The 21,671-nt window shown below is 43.6% G+C and overlaps 1 long non-coding RNA gene across 1 annotated transcript in view; it reads right to left on the reverse strand.

The window, feature by feature from the left end:
• Positions 1-263: 263 nt before the first annotated feature.
• Positions 264-21,671, reverse strand: part of LOC138489760 (uncharacterized) — a 140,523-nt gene continuing 119,115 nt past the window's right edge. Inside the window, exons 3-5 of the long non-coding RNA XR_011274887.1 lie at positions 1,106-1,234; positions 899-984; positions 264-739 (exon numbers count right to left, since the gene is read on the reverse strand). This is a non-coding gene — a long non-coding RNA (uncharacterized lncRNA). The remainder of the gene's footprint in view (positions 740-898; positions 985-1,105; positions 1,235-21,671) is intronic.

The raw sequence follows: 21,671 nt of genomic DNA on the forward strand, positions 1-21,671 counted from the left end.
GGCTATCCTTCATCGCCCAGCTATACAATATATTGGGACAATATCATGAGACCAGACTCTGTGCTCCCATGGATAGTCTGTGCTACAGTGCTTGCTTCCTCTGAACCATGGTGAGAACTAGACCGTAAGAACCAAAGGAGGAAGTCACATGGATAAGTACTGGAATTATTTAAGCACTCATGTCATAGAGTAGGGGTGGAAAAGGAAGAAGTTCAGTCAGGTAACCAGTTACAACATCATATTTTAATATTAATCAAGCACATTAGAAAAATGCATAATACATTCGCAAAATATCAACGTTAAAAATAATTTAGATCAATAATAGTGCAAAATACTTGTATCAAAAACATTTATAAAAGAGTTTTTAAGTTCACAAATTTCTTGACCAAATGCTAATAAGACTCATGCATGTCCATCTCGATATTAGTACATTTCATTGAGTGATGGAGATGCTATCGCAAAAAGTATTACAGGCAAAATAAAGTGTTTAGTGCCAAAGTGCTAAATGCCAACTGTAAATATAGGATGTTATGGTGTCATACACATTACAGTTTCGACGACAAGATTCTATCTAGTTCACTCAAATGAACTGGTAGTCGCCTTCGTCAGGGCACACTATAGAGTACAAGTCACATTTGAAACATACTGATGCCAAAATGTATACATGATTTATCAATAGCCCAGTAGGTCTCATAGATGAAACGTTCAATTGTTCCAAACTTGATTGTAGGTCTCAAATCTAGTAGAAGCATCAACCCATAAGAAAAACATTGAAAACAACAAATGAAATAAGAAAAAAGAACAAAATTAGAATAAAAACACTGACTGAACCTCTTACAAATCAAAACATCTAGACATTGAAACACGGACGATCAATATAGAGAAATAGCATGTTCACCTAGATTAGCCCGCGTATTGCGCAGAAAATCATTATTATTTTGTAGACGCAGCCCAACAAGAAAAAGGATCAAAACCAATTTACATCTGAGGAGACAAAAAGAGTGGAGTATAAGATATAGCTAAATTATCTCAAACTTCTACACTATAGCACAGCAAAATCTAACCCAAGGAATATACATCACTAAGCTTCCACACTGGTACTAACCTCTTGTTTTTAAGTGTTTGCAAAATTGCCAAAATAGTGGACCAAAATAAAGTAAAGCTGGATAACGTCCAAGTTATGGAAACCTTTCAATGGAGGTAAATGGAGAGGGTGATCCTTTATTTAGGAGGCCTAATACAGGGAGACAAAAAGATATAAATCAAGTGAATGTAAATGCCCACAGCATGGAACATTGAATACAGCGCCATGATTAGGCTAAATCGAGTCAAGCAGGATTAATAATGCCCTGAAGCCTGCATCGATTGTGCAGAAAAGTTAATAGGCGTATTGAGAAATGGCCACGGAATAGGAGCGTCAATGTTAATACATAGCCATCTCCTAGGTAAAAGCATGTGCCCCAAAGTTGTGTTTTACAAAATCAAATGCGAGTTCGGGGTCAAAAGAACAGACCTTGTTAATGCCCAGGATAATAACCTCCCACCCCAATCTTATAAAGGTGATCCGTTGCATTGCCAAAGAATGGTTGTTGTACCCGTTTGCCATGATAGTATCAAGTTGCATATATCAGCAAGGTGACTGGTAAAAGACACCTGATAGTAGAACTTTTTTCAGTGCAGGAATTAGGTTCTAAACCTCTGAGTGTAGTACAAGGAATGCTATCAATGGCATATGCATACGCAGGAGTAGGGTTCTGAACCTCTAAGTTTAAATAGATGAATTCTGCCGAAGGCATCCGCATGCCACAAACTAGACCGTAACCTTAACTTGCCCCTTTGTGGTCGTAATACGCAGTAGGAATGCATCACTGACATATCAACTGCATGTCCCAGATGCAGATTCCTGCCAACAACACATATCCACTCCGTAGGTTCGAATATCTACACTACTTAGTGTGTGGGGGTCAACGGGACCATCGACACCTGCAACAGAAGCGGAAATCATGACGAAAGGAGCTGAGGGAAAAATAATTAATATTTTTTAACATGCTTTATTCGGAGTGCACTTTCTAAGCACATCACCAGGATTCAAACCTGTGTTGCTCTGTGTCGTCTTGCTTCCAAAACAAGTGTATTGCCCAGCAGCTATTCTCTCAGCCCTCCCGGGTTCAATGTAAGAGCATTGTTGCATGCATAGACGAGCTGGCAAAAAGCTCTACCTGAAAACCTAGAAAATGACTCAATCAAAGTTTCCTGCAACAATCCCTTTTTTGTTCAACCAGGTTCATTATGTCTACATTTTGCAATTGGAGTAGCACATTTCGTTCTACAGATATGAGCCTAAAGGATTCAACGCTGTCCTGCTTTAGGTGGTTTCTTAGTTGATTTTAATATTCTTCAATTTTGAAAAAACCTCTTTGACATGTTACTTGCTACTTGTGTACAAGATAATGTTAAGATGAACTTGTATTCCAAATGCAATTACCGGTAAGCACTACTGAAATGTTTGTACTTTTTAAGAATTGAGTAGCAACATACTGTGCAGTTACGGCATGTATTCCATTTTGGCTCTACATTTTTAGGTTTGTTTCCAAATTCCTCTTGTAGTGCTGGATATTAACTAGGTAGGTCTTCAAAGGCATACTCTTCAGGTAGTGTCTTCTTCAGTTTAGACCACTTGGCTCCAAAGGTTCTTCTGTTCATCCATGTACCGTTATAGAGTCATCAATCCTTTCAGGCAAGGAACAAATATTTACAAGCGCTTTGTTTGGTAGACATTGACATTTTTGGGATCGAGGCACACTATATCTGGGTCCAGAGATTAATTAATTACAGCATTATGTGCACTAACTCTACAGTGCTATTTAGCCAAGAGGATCAGCTCATCCCTTGAACTCATTCCAATCTTCCTCTTTTTGTGGGACACTCTCCCCCCAGGAACGATGTTTTCCCTTCTTTATCACAGCCTCTTTATTCCAAACCAAATTGGCCCATTCTGCAAACTTTCCACTGCACAGTACATGGAATCAAAATTTCTTGACTCTGCAGCAAGGGCTTTTGTAGTGTCTGAGACCATTTGTTATGCCTGAAGGATGTCCATTCCACTTGTCTGAGGAGAATTAGATAACAGCATTGAAGAATGAAATATTCAAAGATAGAACTGGGCTGTGAGCATTGTTTGGAATTTGCACAAGTCCTCATCAAAGTTTAAAGCTTAGTAACGGATGTTTGGAGTGAATTTATCCATGTTTGAGCCAATATTGTTAAGTGCTACGACCAGATATATGAACATTGCTTTGTCCAGGTTATTAAAGGAGCCAAAAACTTTCCAGGGTGCTGCATCCTTTGCCCACCACCTTGTTTTTCCTAATATTTGGACTGTGCGCCTTCTCTAGACAGCTCACACCACACATCCATCCTTTTGTGGGACTCACAAAAACAAAACTGCACTGGGGTTTAACAGACCAAATAAAGCTGTGGATTCATTTGATGCTTGTGTCCCTTCTAGAAGTACAAGATTTAATACATGAGCATAGCACCAAACATACATTTGACCAGGGGAATCGTCGCTGAGCCAGGACGTGAGACCATTATACTAGTCCTGCATATTGGATGCACCATCTGTTGAATTCCCAATGCACTTACTTAGGTCAAGAACATTATCTTTAATAACACCCTGCACCAACTTTCCAGTCGACAAAGTGCAGTTGGTTACTGCTAGCAGGCATTCAATTACAGTGTCTGTAACAAATATAATTATTATAAAGCATTGATCACTAACACTGACATCTTGGGTTGAGTCTATCTGAATTGAAAATAGGCTGGCTTCCTGTATTTCTTTTTTGAATTACATTTTTTATCAGATTGCAAATGGCTTCAATCACATTCCCATATATATTTCTAAAAGCCACAGGAAAACCCACAATCTGGGCTGGGGTATTAGTATTACCAATAGTCTCGGAAAAGAAGTCCAGAGGATACAATTTTCAAAGACAAGGTATCAAAGGATTTTATTATACCTGATACATTATTTTAATATATGAATTGAATCATGATTTAATCAGCACTAGAATTACAATTTACATAGCAGGAAAATTAAGAGCATACAAGTTAAATACAATTCATATCATTCAATCATTTATTCATTCGTCCACATGCGTCCATCATGCATCTATACACTCATACCAAGCACCAATGTGTATAAGATAAAACCTATGAAAAGTCATAACAAACAATTAATCATTTCAATTGTTATAAAAAAGAAATGTGCAATCAATGTACATGGCCACAATAAATTGTAAAAGTGGTCAAAGGTTGAGATGGATCACATAAATGTCCAACAGGCGACCTCATCTCAAGTTTCTCAACCGGTTTCGACGTATTAACGTTATCTGGGTAACATCTTCATCAGGAGATAAATATACACTCTTAAAAGAAAGCAGCCAGAAGCCCCTATTGTCAGTTACAGTAACGACTGCCACACAGGTTTTCGGCGTCCAAATGTTTCAAACTGTACAGATGACAGCCAGACTGGAGTGGATGTCCAATCCAATAGTGTCCAGATAGTAACAAGATGAGAAAGGACGTTATTAGTCCTCCAGGAGTCTTGTAGCCCAACTTGGTAATCTCGAAGCGATCTCAGAGCCACATGGGTATCACACGTCTCGTCAACAAATGGCGACTACTATTCGACATAAACCGCCCGCTAGCAAGAAACATAGGTCCGGTAGCCTGTACTGCGCATACAGGCGTATCTGATTTAAGTCAACGCGCAGCAGCTCAATCACATTCCCAACAGTGGTCTTTGCCATGAACGTCACAGATGCATCCCGTCCTTGCCCAACTTTCTTTATGGATTTGGATTTAAGGGCATCAATGTGTTCCTTTGGAGGTCGGTCAGATTCACTTAGGCACAGAAGGATTACAAGAAAGTTGCCATGATCCAGCTCTTCTTTATCCAGCTCAAACATGGACTCTGATTTCCCACAAAAGCTGAGCTCCCTTTTCCTAATTACTTTTACAATGTCAATTACATGCTCCAATATGTCTCTCCTGTTTCTAATTTGCTCACTTCAAGCTCATTTCTGTCATGAAAGAGCAGATCACTTATGTCAACTCCTAAAAATGTTATCATATAGCCTGAACCTTTGATTACCTTGACTTGCCTCATGTTCTTTAATGCTCTGGTAAATATGTCTCCAGTTTTTAATACACAAAAGACCACTTTCTCCAAGTTTAATAAATTGTATAAAAACTGTGAAAAAAGTGCTTTTTGTGTATCAGTGTAAGTTACTCAGTGACGTTTATTCCCATCTTTCCTCCAAAATGCTTACTTCGTTAATCCGTTTATGTTTGGAAGGTTGAATTGGATGATGCTGAAAGAAATTAGAGTTGATCTGATTTTAGATGTTCAAAAAATGTCTGTTATCTGTGGATTATCTTTTTGTGGCCTGTACTTCACAGCCCAGCTCCTTGAGTCTTCTACATTAAGTAAAAGAAATAAAGATTCTTCTGAGTGACTAGTACCTGCCACCTCCTGTGGGGGGGATTATGCCACCCATTCTTTCAGACAAAGTGGTTTCTGGCACTTCCTTCTTGGGGGCATCTTGAGTTGTTTGAGACAGACCTGCCAGTTCCTCTTAGGGGATGTCCTTAATTATTTCTCACAGATTGATGTCCTCCACTTCCTCTGTGTCGGCATCTTCAGTTGTTTGTGACAGAATGGTACCACCAATGGCTGGCATTTCCTCTTGAGGGATGTCCTCCGTTTTTTTGAACAGACTGGTTTCTGCCTTTGTGCTTGTAGGGTCATCTTCCTTTATTTGTGACAGACTGGTTATATAGGCTCCCACTTTCTTTGGAGGGGATGTCCTTAATTCTTTCAGACAGACCACTGTCAGGGCATCAACAATTATTTGTGAAAGACTGGTCTCACTGGCTCCCTCTTTTTCTGGGGTGTGTACTAATTTCTTTCTGACAGACTAGTTTCTGCCACTTCCTTTGTGGAGGGGGCATCATCCAATATGTCCCACAGACTGGCACTACTACCTGCCACTTACTCTTATGGGATGTTCCCAGGTTTTTTGAACAGTCTGGTTCCTACTACTGCTCCCTCTGGGGGTGGGGGTGATCTTCAATTATTTCTAACAATTTGGTTGCTTTTACAACTACCTCTGTGGGGATAGCCTCAATAATTTCAGAGACTTGGGATTCACTCACTTCCTCTCTTCCCACATCTTGAACCCTTGTTGAAAATTCCAGTGAAGTACCCGGTTTAACACTTGTGTTTGAATAAGATGCAAAATCACCTTCCATTGTTGTCCCAGTGATGCCATGTGACTTTTTGATGGTCTGAACTGTAAACCTCTATTCATTTTTTTGTTTTGTCTGACTCTTCCTTCGATCTGTTTTTTCGTTTTATCTTGTAGCTTTTCAGCTCTTCTTTTTTTTGGATCCATTTCTCTGCTAAAAGATAAATTAGCTTAAATGGGGCTCTCGCCTATGTCACAGTCAGTCCAAGCAACCTGGCCAGAGAGAAAACCTAGCCTAGCGGACGGTATGTCCCAGAGATAGAATATAAAAATATGCCACCTACCTGCCATCGCAACTAGTATTACAATAAGAAAAAACAAGTGTTAGATTACATAAATGTAGCCATTTGACAGATTTCTGCCATAGGTCACAATTTGTCAGTCTAGCTGAGTTTCACTGTATGCATCTGACATTGCCATTAAAACAAACTTTCCTTAAAAAGCAAATACCTTTCTCTCTGACTCTGTAACAGAGCCAGGTCACAGAGTAAACAGCAGACAACACTCAAATACAAATAATGTGCTGATGTCCCAACAAAACAAAAGAGGCAGGGGGCTATTCAGTAAGTAACCGCACCCCTCCAAAAAGGGAACTATGGGCCTCATTTCGAGTGTGGCGGTAAGGGGTTAACAGCACCGGTAAGGATGCCGGTGCCGTTAACCCCCTAACGCCGCATTCCCAGGTCCCTTAGCGGGTCCCACTAGGGCTGGCTGGTTTTACCAGCCACCCTTAGCGGGACCCATTAAGGAACCAGGGAGCTAATAACGGGCCTGCAATTTGCAGGCCCGTTATTAGCTCCTTCCCCATTCCCATTGAGACCTATGGGGGCTCGAATGGGAATGGGGAATGGGGACTTACCGGGTCCGCAAAGGTCAGAATGTCCCGGTAAATCCCCATTCCGACACCGCAGACCCGGACACGGGTTTGGAGGCAGCCATGGTGCTATTAGCACCATGGCTGCCTCCAAACTCATAATGACCCCCTATGTCTGGTTGGATCTATAACATACTGGCCCTCATTCTGAGGTTGGTGCTAGTCATGGATCTATTAGCGCCATGACTAGCACCAATACCGGTACCACCACCGACGTGGTGGTATGGGGACTTACCGGTCCATTCTGCCCTTTGCGGGACCGGTAAGTCCCCATTTGAAATGTCATTCCCCATTCCCATTTGAGCCCCCATAGGACTCAATGGGAAGGCGGCAATAACGGTACCACAAATTGCGGTACCGTTATTGACCCCGGTATCCCTTTGCGGGTCCCGTCCTTAACGCCTGCTAAAACCAGGCATTAAAGAAGGACCCGCAAAGGGACCGCGGAATAGGGCGCAAAGGGATTACCGGCACCGGTGTCATTACCGGTGCCCGGTATCCCTTTGCCCCGGGTCGTAATGACCCCCACAAACTGTTACAGTAATTAACTCAAGCACAATGATGACTCAAGAGAGGTGGGTGCATGAATGCTATTTCTCCTCTGACATGTACATTGTATGATGGTCTAAAGTCTGAGTAAAAATGTTACCCAAAAAGGAAAAGCTGCATTATGTTGTGTACACATTCTCAAATTAATGAAAACGCAAAGAATGGGCATGCAACATTGTATTCTTTAATACCAAGTGGATTCATGCTGCTTGCACACAAAGGTGGCATTTGTGCAACCATTCTACCCCTGCTTGTGTCCACGCATGTGTGCCTTGCTAGAGTAATCCAAGTTTTTCATAAATGCATTGTGCAGGGCTGGCACAAATTATGCCTGGATGGATTGTGCATCCTTCCCAAGAACACACCTTCACTAGATTGGAAAGGTGGGTTATTGATTCCCCATTTGTAATCTAGGTCTGGAAGATCAGTATAGTAATTATGTCTGGTTACTGATGAAAATACACTCCCTTGAGGGGACAGCAGGTGGGCAGAGAGGCCGCCAAAATAGCAGATGTTTGGCATACAAGACCATTTTACATTACACTGCATTACAGGTAAACAACTACTAGTGCCAGCGGTTACTTATCCACCTCAATGCTGGGTTGTCTGGCTGGCTGTTGGTCGCTGACTAAAGCCTGGCTGGAGTGGATACTTGAGTTGTGTCTGGCTGAGAAACCAAACATATACAAGATTAAGAAAAATATAGAAACACACTGTATATATTGTATATCTATGTATACATACGATTCAGGGATGATTGTTATAAATATATGATAAGCAGGAGCTAAAAGCAGACCCTGGATATCGGGCATCAGTGAAAAACCAGGTGGTATATGTGAGGAATCCTGTGAATCATCTCTAAAACACCAGTATTGGCTTCCTCTCATGTGGCCAGGGGAAAGCAGATGCTACCTGATTCTGACCATGGGGGCGGTATTATAAAGGAGGATCAAATGGGAGGAGACCAATATCGTGAGAAAGTGGTAACTACACAAACTCATGATTCTTCCATTCCCCCTGTAACATTGATGGCATATTGTAAAGTTGAGCAGAGTAATGTACCTGCTATTCACATAACATCTTCTGTTTCTAATAACCTTCAGTTCAACAAACAGTTGAAACAAAAAAGCCTTGAAAACTCTAAAACCACTATGGACTTCAAGACCCATAATGCTTATGGTACTGGGACAAGGAAGAGGAGCAAAGAGTTAATGATGATCAATAGGGCTGCCAGGGAGACTGCGCAGTATAGTTGTTGCAACTACAAGCCAGCACGCAGTACATTTAAACTTCGTTGACGGTTGGTCGACGGATCCCGCGTTTGTGAACTCCCTTTAAAGCATGAGCCACAGGTCGTCGAGATTCCTTGAAGAAATGTGAACACTGTCATCGATACAGCAGCTCCGACCTTCGTGGTGCTCGTCGATGATTGATCGTGGACGGCCTTCAAAGATGTACCTCGATGTAAAGAGTTTGGTGCCGCAAGGAAGACTCAGTGAAGAGCGCAGGCCCGGCAGCAGGCGTCGGTTGTCAGCGTCGACGATCAGGACTCGACCACCGCTGGATTTCGGATCGTCACTTGTTGGCGCCTTTGTGGACTTCAGTAGCGGGAAACCCACCGGCGGATTCTCCTCTGTCGTCGATGACCTCGGCTTTCTCTGGTGGGCCAAAGTGGTCGACGTTGATGGCAAGGGAGCCCTTTGCTTAATGTTCTTAGGCAAGGTGGAGCGGTGCAGCTCCGGTCGTCGAGCAGCACAGCGTCAAACTGTCCCCACTTCGCTTCTGTGCAACACGACTGGACAGGCTTCTGGACGGAGCGGTTATGGAAATTCTGTGAACCCTGGTCGACGGCGATAGACTTCTATGGCCTCGATGTTTGGGTGTTTTACTTTGAGATTCTCTGTAAACCCTTTCTCCGGTCGACAGCCTTCGGGGCTGGCTTCCAGGGTACCTTGATGAAGATCAGCTTCTGGACCATATTCCCTCATAGCTCGGGAAGATGTCTCCTTGCCAGGTCCTCTCTCGGATCAGTCCTCGATAGACTCGACAGCTTTTAAATTGGGTGGAAGGAAAGCAGCAGGAATTCTTCTTCTTCCAGCTGGGCTTCAAGGATAAGCAGCTTCAAGTTTTGACTTCAGCTTCTGAACAGATTGGGAAGTGAGAGGTCCCCAGATATACACATCTGTCCCTCATTCAAACTGCTGAGCCAAGCTCAGTCAGCCAATCAGACAGAGGGACATTCATGCAGGCAGGCAGGCAGCCAATCAGGCTTAAAGGCATTCAAGCTATTCACTTCCAACCAGAAACCCATAACAAGCAATGTGGATTGGGGCAAGCACCCAGCCTTTCAGCACACCACACTGCATTCATGTCAGTTTCGGGCATGGCTGTCTCATTCATTGTGTCTCACACACACAGAAACCAGACCCCCTTAACATGGAATGCATATTGGTCACACACTCCATTCACCCAGGTCCCTCCCCAAGGGTGCACCCACAACATACAGTCACTGGGAAGGCTCCAACCAGTCTGGCCTGGACTTCCCCCACAATACCATATATGGTTCTTCCACCCAACAGCCAGTCAGGGGAAGGGACAGAGTCAGGGCTTCCCAGGACTTTGGGAAGTAGGACTTTCAAACAGTGGGATTGGATCAACAACTACACCCACTTGGCAACCCTACATAGTTATTCCTACGTCTCAGGAGTAACGCAGAGTTATTTTCAACTACAGAGATATGTGAGGCTGTGCCCGAACCCGTCAGTACTGTATTTTTGCTTGAGGTTGCGTATCAATCAACTGCCTAATTATGGCTTCACTGGAGCCCATATGGGGATCCCCTTAGAAGACAGCTGCTGTTGCATCTGTAAGAACCCGGGAAAAGTAGAGACCGATAAACATCTTTTTACGGAATGTGCATCGTTGGGTGAAAATCTTGACAATCTTAGGTAGAATGGTTCACTCCTATGAGTCAATTAGGGATGAGGCATTGTGGAACTATTGTCTCAGTACAGAGACTCAGAGTGTTCACATTGCTCTGTACCAACCGCAGTATTATCATTAAAAAGCATTTACCTAAGGGAAGCTGAGCTATATGTAATCTTAGTGGATCCCACAAGGGATAGTGGCATGTCTGAAGTGTCACTACTTACACTACTAGTAAATGGCTGGGTTTTATTATAATTATTTATAATAGGTTTTAAAGTGTATAAATTGTATCTACCTTGTATCTGGTAAACTGTGTTCTAGCCAGAGACCTTAACTTTTACTCGAACACTAGTTGTAAAATATCATAACACACAATTGACTACTTTGCTGGTTTTTTGTACCCAAGGCCATATAGGGATAGTGTGGGTATGTGTCAGGTAATGGGTTGTCATCGTCAGTTGGTGTTAAGAGTTTTACCCTGAGGAGTCCCTTGAGACTTTGTAATAGGAAAACTGAGGTTGTAATTTTCACCTTGAAATTAGATTGACCTATAGGCCATAAAAGGGATCTGTGTATTTTCATTGTTATCTATGTTTCATAACCTTTTATAACGTGTTTTATAAAGTGTTTTATTATGTGTTTTATATTGTGTTTATAATGGGTTGGTTATCATATAACGTGTACGTTTGTAAAGTTCTTTTTGGAACTAAACAAATAAATAAATACAAAAATAATAACATTCTTCTTCTTCCAGCTGGGCTTCAAAGATAAGCAGCTTCAAGTTTCGACTTCAGCTTCTGAACAAATTGGGAAGTGAGAGGTCCCCAGGTATACACATTTGTCCCTCTTTCACACTGCTGGGCCAAGCCCAGTCAGACAATCAGACAGAAGGGCATTCATGCAGGCAGGCATCCAATCAGGCTTACAGGCATTCAGGCTATTCACTTCCACCCAGACACCCATAACAAGGAATGTAGATTAGGGCAAGCACCCAGCCTTTCAGCACACCACAATGCATTCATGTCATGTTTGGGCAGGGCTGTCTTATTCATTGTGTCACACACACAGAAATCAGACACCCATACCATGGAATGCATATTGGTCACACTCTCCATTCACCCAGGCCCCACCCCAAGGGTGTACCCACAGGTTTATAGTCATAAAGTCAATTTAAATAATGTCGAATGTCATAAAGTCGAAAAAATAATGTCGAAAAAAACAAATTCGAATGTCTTTTTTACTATGTTTTTATTTGAAATGGGGAGGTTCTCCCTCCAAACCCCCTTTTTTTTACCCTTTTTTTACACACGGAACCCAAAAAAAACATAAATAAAAAAAGAAAGCATTTTTAAAAAAAAATTTCGACATTAAGTTTTCGACTTTTTTGTAAGTCGACATTATTTTTTCGACATTATGACTGCACACCCCCAAAACATACAGTCACTGGGAAGGTTCCAGTCAGTCTGGCCTGGACTTCCCCACAATACCATATATGGTTCTTCCACCCAACAGCCAGTCAGGGGAAGGGACAGAGTCAGGGCTTCCCAGGCCTTTGGGAAAACACAGTAACAGGTCATAGAAACCAAGAGGCCACAGGGACCATCTTGCCTTCTATCAGGAATCCACTGATTCCTATGGCAGGGCTTGGGTATCCCAAAATGGAGAATACTCAGAGCACCTGTCAAATTCAGTATGGAGCTGCCACCAACCCACCCCCTACTCTGTGGGCCACACAGAGTTGCCAGAAAACATACACTAGGAGTACAGGGTTGTACCCCCACCCATGTGTGCCATAAGGGTATGCCAAGGGTCTCTGTTCACCACAACCAAAAAGAAGAAGAGCTACACTGCCAGGAGTCCCAAAGGACTCCTGTGCAGAAAACAACACAGAACACACATGATAAGGGAGTAATGGACAAGGACATGGAGGCCCTGTCCCTCCAATGCATTTCCAGCATCACAGTGCCCCCACCCCCCCAGACTGTGGTTAGGGTGGTCAAATCTCCCACGAGATTGACATCCACATCCATACGGTCAACTACCTTCTGGAAAGGCCATCTGCATTATCATGACTCTTCCCTGGTCTATGCTCAATAGTGAAGTCTAGCCCGTGCAGGCCAATGGACCACCTGAGCAGTTTAGGGTTTTCACCCTTCATCTGCATAAGCCACTTTAAGGGCTTATGGTCAGTTTGGACCTTGAAGGTGGACCCCGTAAGGTAAAGCCTAAAATGCCAAATGCTCCAAACTGTACTGAAACATTCCTTTTCAACAGTAGCCCACCTAAGTTCTCTACCTTTGAGTTGCCTACTGATGAATATGATAGAATGTTCCCTCCCTTTTTCATCTAACTGGGACAAGACAGCTCCAATTCCGGTGTCACATGCATCAGTTTGAACAATAAAGGGTTTGCTGTAATCAGACACACACAACAAAGGTGCCCTACACAGACTTTCCTTCAAGCCAACAAAGGCCCTCTGACAGTCTTCCATCCAATAAACCTTCCTCAGTTGTTTGGGCGAAGTCAGAGCAGGCCAAAAAAACGTCTCACCTGGGTTTGGGGAGAGGTTGGATTCGACCCCCTCCTACCTCATGACCAAGGTAAGCGACTTTCTCCTGAGCTATCTGGCACTTTGTGGCCTTGATAGTGAGTTTAGCCCTTCGCAAGGCCAGTAACACCCTATCCAAGTGAGTCAAATGCTCTTCCCAGGTGGAACTATAGACGCAATGTCATCTAAATAGGCCACACTAAAGACCTCCAGCCCACTGAGCGCATGATTGACCAACCTTTTGGAGGTGGCAGGTGCATTCTACAACCCAAAAGGCATGACTCTAAACTGGTAGAGCCCCTCCGGTGTTGAGAATGCAGTTTGTTCCTTGACCTGGTCCATCAGAGGTATTTGCCAATAGCCTAAGGTGAGGTCAAAGGCATTTACAAATTTGGCAGCACCTATGGTGTCTAGGAGCTCATCATTTTGGTGACGGCATTGACTCCTCTGTAGTCCACACAGAAACTCCAATCCTTGGTACCGGAAAAAGGAACTTGCATTGGGACAAGGACCAGTGGACAGGACCAAGGACTGGTTGAGGGTTCAATTACACCCAGATCCAACATTTTGGCAACCTCAGCCTGGATGTGGTTCTTCACGGTATCTGACATCCAATAGCATCTGCTTTTGACAGGTACACTGTCACCAGTGTCAATTTCGTGCCTGCACCACGGGGTGAGGCCTGGTATCAGTGAGAAAAGAGGGGCATACTGCCGGAGCAAAGTTGTGCAGGCCCTTTGCTGCTCTGGTGTCAGATCTGGAGAGCGATGTACTCCCTCCACTGAGTCATCCTGAGGGTTGCTATGCAGCAAATCAGGAAGGGGCTCACTCTCATCCTCCTCTTGCTCTGAAGCTAGCAAAAGACATGAGACTTCCTCTCTTCTGTGGAAAGGCTTGAGCCTGGTAACATGGAATACCTGAGTGGCAACCCCAGGGACTCCCATGTCAACCAGATAGTTGACTTCGCCCATCTTGGAGATTATCCAGAAGGGTCCAGTCAACTTATCTGCCAAAGCTTGAGGCTTGGTAGGCTTCATCACAAGGATCTCCTGTCCTGGAGTCCAATTCACTTGTGAGCCTTAAGGTCATGCCAGTACTTGGTTAATTCTTGCTTGCCCTAGATTCGCTGATGCCTGGCCCATCATCTGTGCTATCCTACTTCTGAGGGTTAACACATAGTCCCCCACTTGCCTGGCAGGACTGGGAGGGGTGGCTTCCAAACCTTCTCTTACTAATGCAAGGGACCCCCTCACGGGATGACCAAAGAGAAGCTCAAAGGGGCTGAAACCAACACCGTCTTGAGGCACTTCTCTATAGGCAAACAGCAGGCATGGTAGGAGAAGATCCCATTTCCTCCTTAGGGGCTCTTCCAAAGCACCCAGCATGCCCCTGAGAGTCTTATAGAACTTTGCAACCAGACCATTGGTCTGGGGATGGTAGGAGGTGGAGATCTTATATGTTACTCCACATTCCTTCCACATCGCTTGCATGTAATTAGACATGAAGTTGGATTCTCTGTCAGATACCACCTCTTCAGGGAATCCAACTCTGGTCAAAATGCCCAGGAGAGCCCTGGCAACTACCTTGGCAGTAATGGTCCAAAGGGGTATAGCCTCAGGGTACCTGATGGCATGATCAACCAGGACTAGGATGAACCGGTGTCCACCTGATGTGGGAGGGTCCAAGCGACCAACAATGTAAATGCCTACCCTCTCAAATGGAGTGCCAACCACTGGCAAAGGCTGCAGTGGGGCAATGACACGGCATCCAGTCTTAACTACTATTGACACGGACATTATCAATCTAAAAACCCAACTCAGTGAATTTAAATCCTCTGAAGAACTAGCACAATTGCTGGTAGATATTAATGACAAACTAGCTTCCTATAAATCAGACATTGAACAAAGAAAACTAAGGAAATTCAAAAGGGATACCTTTGACTATATGAACGATATTGTATACAACTGGCAGGAGTACTATCACCATAGGAACCTCAACAAAACAAGACCTAGGAATCCAGATTCATCAAACTCTGGGAATGATAGCAGCTCTGGCAGCATAGGTGAACCAACACATCCACTCACTAAGAGCTCAACAGTTGAGAAAGCGAGTAGACCAACACCACCATCTATCGAAGGGTCTCTACCCACTGAATCAGCCATTATAACGCCGGGCATTGACTCACCAAGATCAGAGGACACTGGGGTTTTTTTAGGCCTCCGCGACAAATCAAGAGAAAAACGAGGAGAGGGCAAAGCAAAACAAAAAAAGCAAAACAGATGAGTGAGAATTTAGTAGTTAACATCTCCAAGAAAGTTCTCACTAGTGATCAACTTGAGATGCTAAACCGCGGACTATCATTCATCCCTACTAACAATACCACCCTATTTGAGGAGAAAATATGCCTTCATAGGCTACTAAGAAAGCTCAGACTAAAGATTTTCTTTGAGTCCGATGAAAATTTGAATAACCGCCAACCAGAGGGGGAAACATTGGAAATGCGTCCGAAAAGTAACTTCGATCCTCAGATTCAGAATTCTATCCTCAACCCCTTTGAGAAAAAAGTTATCACAGATTTGAAACGGATTAACTATCAAATATCCACCCCATCAATGTGAAGAAGTGCCAATTAGATCATGTGGAAGCATTGGCAAAGGATGAATCCTTAACAATAAAACCAGCTGATAAAGGCGGAGCTATTGTGGTCATGGATACTGAGGACTACACAAAAAAGTGTCTGTTATTACTCAATGAAGCTGGTACCTACACCAAACTCAGTGGTGACCCAATCATGAGAATAAAAGCGTTGATTGAAGACATTATTGAGGAAGCCTTGGAGAATGAATGGATTAGTTGTAAAACAAGTGAATTTTTAATTAACCATCATCCCATTACACCGGTATTTTATGGCTTGCCTAAAATCCATAAAAATCAAGACGACCCCCCATTAAGACCTATTGTGGCTGGTACAGACAGTATCTTTGACCCACTATCCATCTATATAGATCGATTACTTCAACCACTCATACAGAACATCCCTACATATCTGAAGGATACGACGGATTTCCTAAACTGTATTCAAGAAGTCAGAGCACTTAGTTCGGATTGCATACTATTCAGCATGGATGTGTCTAGTCTGTACACCTCCATCCCACACGAGGAGGGCATTCAAGCAGTAGAATGGCTGCTATTAAACTCACAGGCGCCAAGGGGTGACCCACAGTTGATTGTAAAACTTCTAAGCTTAATACTGAACAACAATTATTTCAGATTCCGAGGGAACTTCTATCTTCAAGTCACGGGAACATCAATGGGGTCAGCAATGGCCCCGGTGTATGCGAATACTTTCATGTATAGATTTGAGCACAGGTATGTCTTGGAAAATGACGATTGGTCAAGCAGGATATTAGTATGGAAGCGCTACATTGACAATATTTTTGGAATTTGGTGTGGCACCCATGATGAACTGACTACTTTCTTCAACTTCTTAAACTCAGTTCATCGGAGAATCAAATTCACGATGGAGGTAGGTACTCCATCCCTACATTTCCTAGATGTTAGCCTGGAGATCAAGAATAATGTAATTGCCACGAACGTCTACCATAAACCGACGGACGTCAATAACTTATTGCACTTTTCGAGTTTTCATCCGAAGTCAATGCTAAGCAGTTTACCATACAGCCAAATTCTTAGACTGAAGAGAATTGTCTCTGACCCAGCGGGGCTGGATGTGGAATGCACTAAGCTATTGGACAAATTTGAAAAGAGGGGATACCCACAACCCATTTTGGAAGAAGCAAAAGAGAGATCCTCTAACATAAGTAAGGAACAACTTCTCACGCCTAAAATTAAAAACAAGGATACTCCACTACTTTACATCTCCAAATACTCCCGTCAAAGCTTTCAAGTCGGTAGAGCCATTAAGAAACATTGGAGCATTCTACATAATGATCCACTACTGGAAAAGCTATTCCCCAAATACCCAATGATGGCCTTTTTAAAGAGGCCAGAAACCGAGGGATAAACTTGTGAGAGAGGAAAAACCTCCCAAAGATAGACAAATGCTTCTACAAACAAGGAAAAAAGGCACATTCCCATGATTGGGGTGTTCCCATTGTAACAACGTGATTAAGGGTGAAAGCATATCACATCCCCTTACGGATAAGAAATTCAAATTTAGAGACTTCGCGACCTGTATGTCGACAGGAGTTATCTATACAATCAAATGCCCTTGTGGCAAACTGTATGTGGGCCAGACCACAAGAGCGGTTAAGGAGAGGATAACCGAACATAAATCCAACATTAGGTGCAAAAACACAAAATCCCCATTGGCAAGACATTTTTTGGAACATCATCACACGGTTGCCCAGATCAAGTTTCATGTTCTGGAGGTCGTCAAGAAGCCACATAGGGGTGGGGACTACCAATCCATCCTCTCCCGCAGGGAGAAGTTTTGGATACACCAGCTAGACACACTTAACCCACAAGGGCTCAATGAGGAATTTTCCCTGAGGTGTTTTATCTGAACTTGACCTTGCTCCATGTTCTCCTATAGAACAATGGTGCTAACACACTGTAGCGTTTTAAGATATCTTCTTTCACTGTCCTCTCTGGTCTATACTGTGTGTGAGCAAAGACAGTTTACCTTGTTCACACTCTTTCGAAATTCCTTTCTGTTTCTTTAATGGTTTTGACTGAATTTAACTATAATGGAATCCACTCTAATGTACTTATTGAGTGTGATTTCTGTCTTCCACAGTGGAACAACTGTTAAAACCACATGAGTCCGGGACATGTCGACCGGCCCACTGTTCAATTACTTATGTCCTAGAATGCGTTGCTTCTGCCTTTTAACGCATTGATAGGGAGTTGGTATTCATTGCTCCATTGGGGGCGTTTCCACGGTTACACCAGTGCACTTTTTAGTTTTCATAACATATAAAATGTCCTGTATTTAGGTTTATTTAACATACACTAGAGCTCCCACTTGGGAGGTTTCCCACTGTGGTCATAGTACTCAGCACGTATATTCATTTAACCTAGATTATCCGCAAAATAATTTATCTGGGGTCCTTCGACAACTAACATAATTAGAATTCTCTATGAGACTCATCCCGAAAATACTGTCCAATCTTACAATGTGGATTATTGCTTGTTGTAATCCAACAGCATGCTCTTTTCCGTTGTGCAATACACTTTCCACAATGGCGCTCATTTTAACACCAGCATTTCAGCTATAGTGCACATGAAGATTTTACTTAGTCCTTTTTTTATCTTCCCCACACACACACTCGGTTCTGGATGGGCTGGTGTCTGTGTAGATCGTTGCCAGGGAGACGCTGAGACCCTCCACAGTCCACACGAGCATCTCATCCCCCCGATCGGGAGGCGCTCGTATTTTAGTTACATTGAGCAACAGAAGCTGCTTCTGCTTTCACACGCAATCGTATAGCTTCACTGAAACTACTTGGCAGAGGTAAATACAACAGGATATTAATGGCGCCTTACCTATTCCACTGGGGAGCATTCTGAATTGTTTGCTTCTTTCATGTTTACAGCCGAGCACTTTAGATTCTGGTTCCCGAGGATATTTTGGGACATATGAATATTTCCGGGCAAGCAGTGCATCCGCACGTGTAACTCCCGTTTTAACTTGCAGATTGTAAGGTAAGCGAGAGCTCTACATATGCTTCCATTGTTTTTTCACGCCCGTTATGCACTTATGGACCTAATTCATCTCTACTCATCTCTATTCATAAGGGACTGTTGTCCCTTTATTTCTTTGTTGTTAGCGTTTTCTGTGAACAAACTTTAAATATAATAATTGTTTTTGACCAATTACATGTGTAATGAATATCCAAACTCTTAGAACCGCTTTATTTATGTCTCTTGTATAGGCATCTTGCACGCCTGAGACGAGGGTTTTCTCCACCAACTGGCGGGTAGAACTGAGAAACACGAGTTCACCAAACTTTGAGGGTTTTCTTACGCCTCACCTCCACTATACTTAAGGTATGCCGCAACTCTACTTTTTTGGCACACACTCCTTGGAGATGTTTCTCACAGATGGGTAATCACCTCTATTCCTTTGATTATTTTCTGATATAGAACATGGATTTGTTCCTGGTGCACTGGCCACAGTGGGTACGCCTTATTGGGGAGTAAGGTTTATGAATACCTCAGATAGTTATATTTGAACTACTCCAGTTAGGATATACCTATATATGTGAATTCGATGTGGGTTCAATAAGGACCACTATGTTTAGCACTTTACATGCGTATATTATGTTTGTTTAAATGTTGTTTTTCATGTCTGTTTAGGTTTTGCAGTCCAAACCCAATAGGCTCAAGAAGAAGGGATGAATATCCCGAAACGCGTCAGCCACGAATTGTATAAATGGACTATCATTGTTTACTGTCTTCATGTTTTTTTGTAGACAGTCATTTTGGCTTTTTCACTTCAAATCTGTATGGTGAATTTACTGTGACATTAATTAAAAACCTCCCCCTGTTTTTGTTTTTTTTTTACAAAATCACTGAGTGTTCAGTCTTACTACTAACTTGATCAGAATATTATTAATTAACTACAACAAATGCATTTAAAATTGCTGAACCATCAATTGATGGACTTATGATAGAGTGCAGGGGACGGGAGGGTTCCTAATTTTGGATCCTCGTCTTTTGTTTCTACTCATATTGTTATTGTGATCCTGTGCCAGGTTCACGTTTCCTCCCCCGCACCTCAAAAAAATATGTATACTTCTCCACATTATTGAATAAATCAATCTCTAATATTAGAAAACCAGGGAGTGCTTCTACTGATCTACCCCACGGCATCCAGTCTTGCCAGACAACTGACAAGTGGGACAGGTCCGGCAGTGGGACTCCACTTCTACTCCCATCCGGGGCCAGTAGAAATGTGCAGAGAGACTTTGCTTAGTCTTCTTGACCCCAAGATGACCAGCTAAGGGCACCTCATGCGCCAACTGCAACAGGAAGGGCCTGTAAAACGTGGGTACCACCAACCTCTTAAGGGCACCAGGTTCCGGCTTAGTGGGCTCACTACAAAGGAGCTCACCCTCCCAATAAATCTTGAATGACCTAGGCACTTCACCTTGTGCCTGGATCTGGGCCTATTTCCTTAGACCCTTGAGAGAGTGGCACTCTCTCTGACCCTTATAGAAGTAGCCCCTAGAGGGCCCTCCTTCAGCTAGCAGGCATTGAAGGTCAGGGTGATCCTCTGGGTTGAGCACCTCTCCCGCAGGAGGGTCCTCTGGCACTTCTCCCTCAGGAGTTGAGTCTTGGGGTGCCACTGGACCCAGCCCATCCAGAGCCTGAATCCCAGTGGGTGCTGCTGAAACAGCAGGAAGAGAAGGAGCCCCCTTCACTGAGGTAGCCCTCTTGCTCTTCCTTGTTGCCCTTGGTTTCTCCTTGGCTTGGTTAACTGACTAGCAATCAGACCCAGTGTGACCTGAGACCTAGTGACTGCAGTAGCAGTCAGGGGTAGTCCATCCGAGATCAATACCAACTCCACTAGATCATTCTCCAACAATATGTTGGCAGGCACATTGTCCTGAACCAGGACGGGAAGCTTTGCTGTCTTGTCTGCAATCGTGATGGTGACTAAGGCTACAGGAGCTAATTTGGGAGGCCCACCAGCTAACCTGGTTGTTCTCAGAGGAGCACCTACATAGTCCTCTGGCAAGAGCAGGGTCATGTCCACCACTGTCATACTTGTCCCAGTGTCTCTCAAACCAGTGGAAGGCTGGCCATTCAGGAGGACACTTCTCAAACATCTGCAGGTGTTCTATGGGATAGTAGCCAGTACTTCTGCATACTGGTCCCAGCCCCCAAGGGACACTAGGGAAATCTCTGCAGGAGCACCGAATGTGATTCCTGTAGAGGAGGGGAGGACAGTGGCCTCCACCTCAGGCATGAAGCAAGGGTAGGTCAAACCGACAGCCTGGACTCCAAGTGCCTTACCTTTACACTTGGGGTCACCCTTCTTGTGGTCCAGAGCCCCACAGTCCCAACAAGTGCCAGGAATGTGAGGTACGGGACTGGATCCATTGGGAGCCTGCTTTGCAACAGGAGAACTGCTACTCTTTCTCCCACCCCCGTAAGACTTATCCCCACTAGATGTTTGGTTCTTAGGAGAGGGAGTTCTAGGCTTACTCGACTGTGATTGCTTCTGGGATTCCTCAGACTTCTAAGAGGTCCCTTTTTCTTTGTCCTTGTCGTACCCACTGGGTTCCTTAGGGGACACCCAGTAGGAGACCCACTTGTCAGCCAGCCTATCTAGCTTAAAGGGATCCAAAATGTTCTGATCAGCAACATACTGACGCAGCTCTGGTGAGCAGGCTTCAGAAAAATGCTTGAAAAACAAAAGGTGGGACAATTCAACAAAGGTTTTCACCTTGTATCCATCAATCCAGCCCATCATGTTCATATGCGCAGCACT

This window comes from Ambystoma mexicanum, chromosome 9 (genome assembly GCF_040938575.1).
Source record: "Ambystoma mexicanum isolate Mex_15411 chromosome 9, UKY_AmexF1_1, whole genome shotgun sequence".
NCBI classification, from domain to species: domain Eukaryota; kingdom Metazoa; phylum Chordata; class Amphibia; order Caudata; family Ambystomatidae; genus Ambystoma; species Ambystoma mexicanum.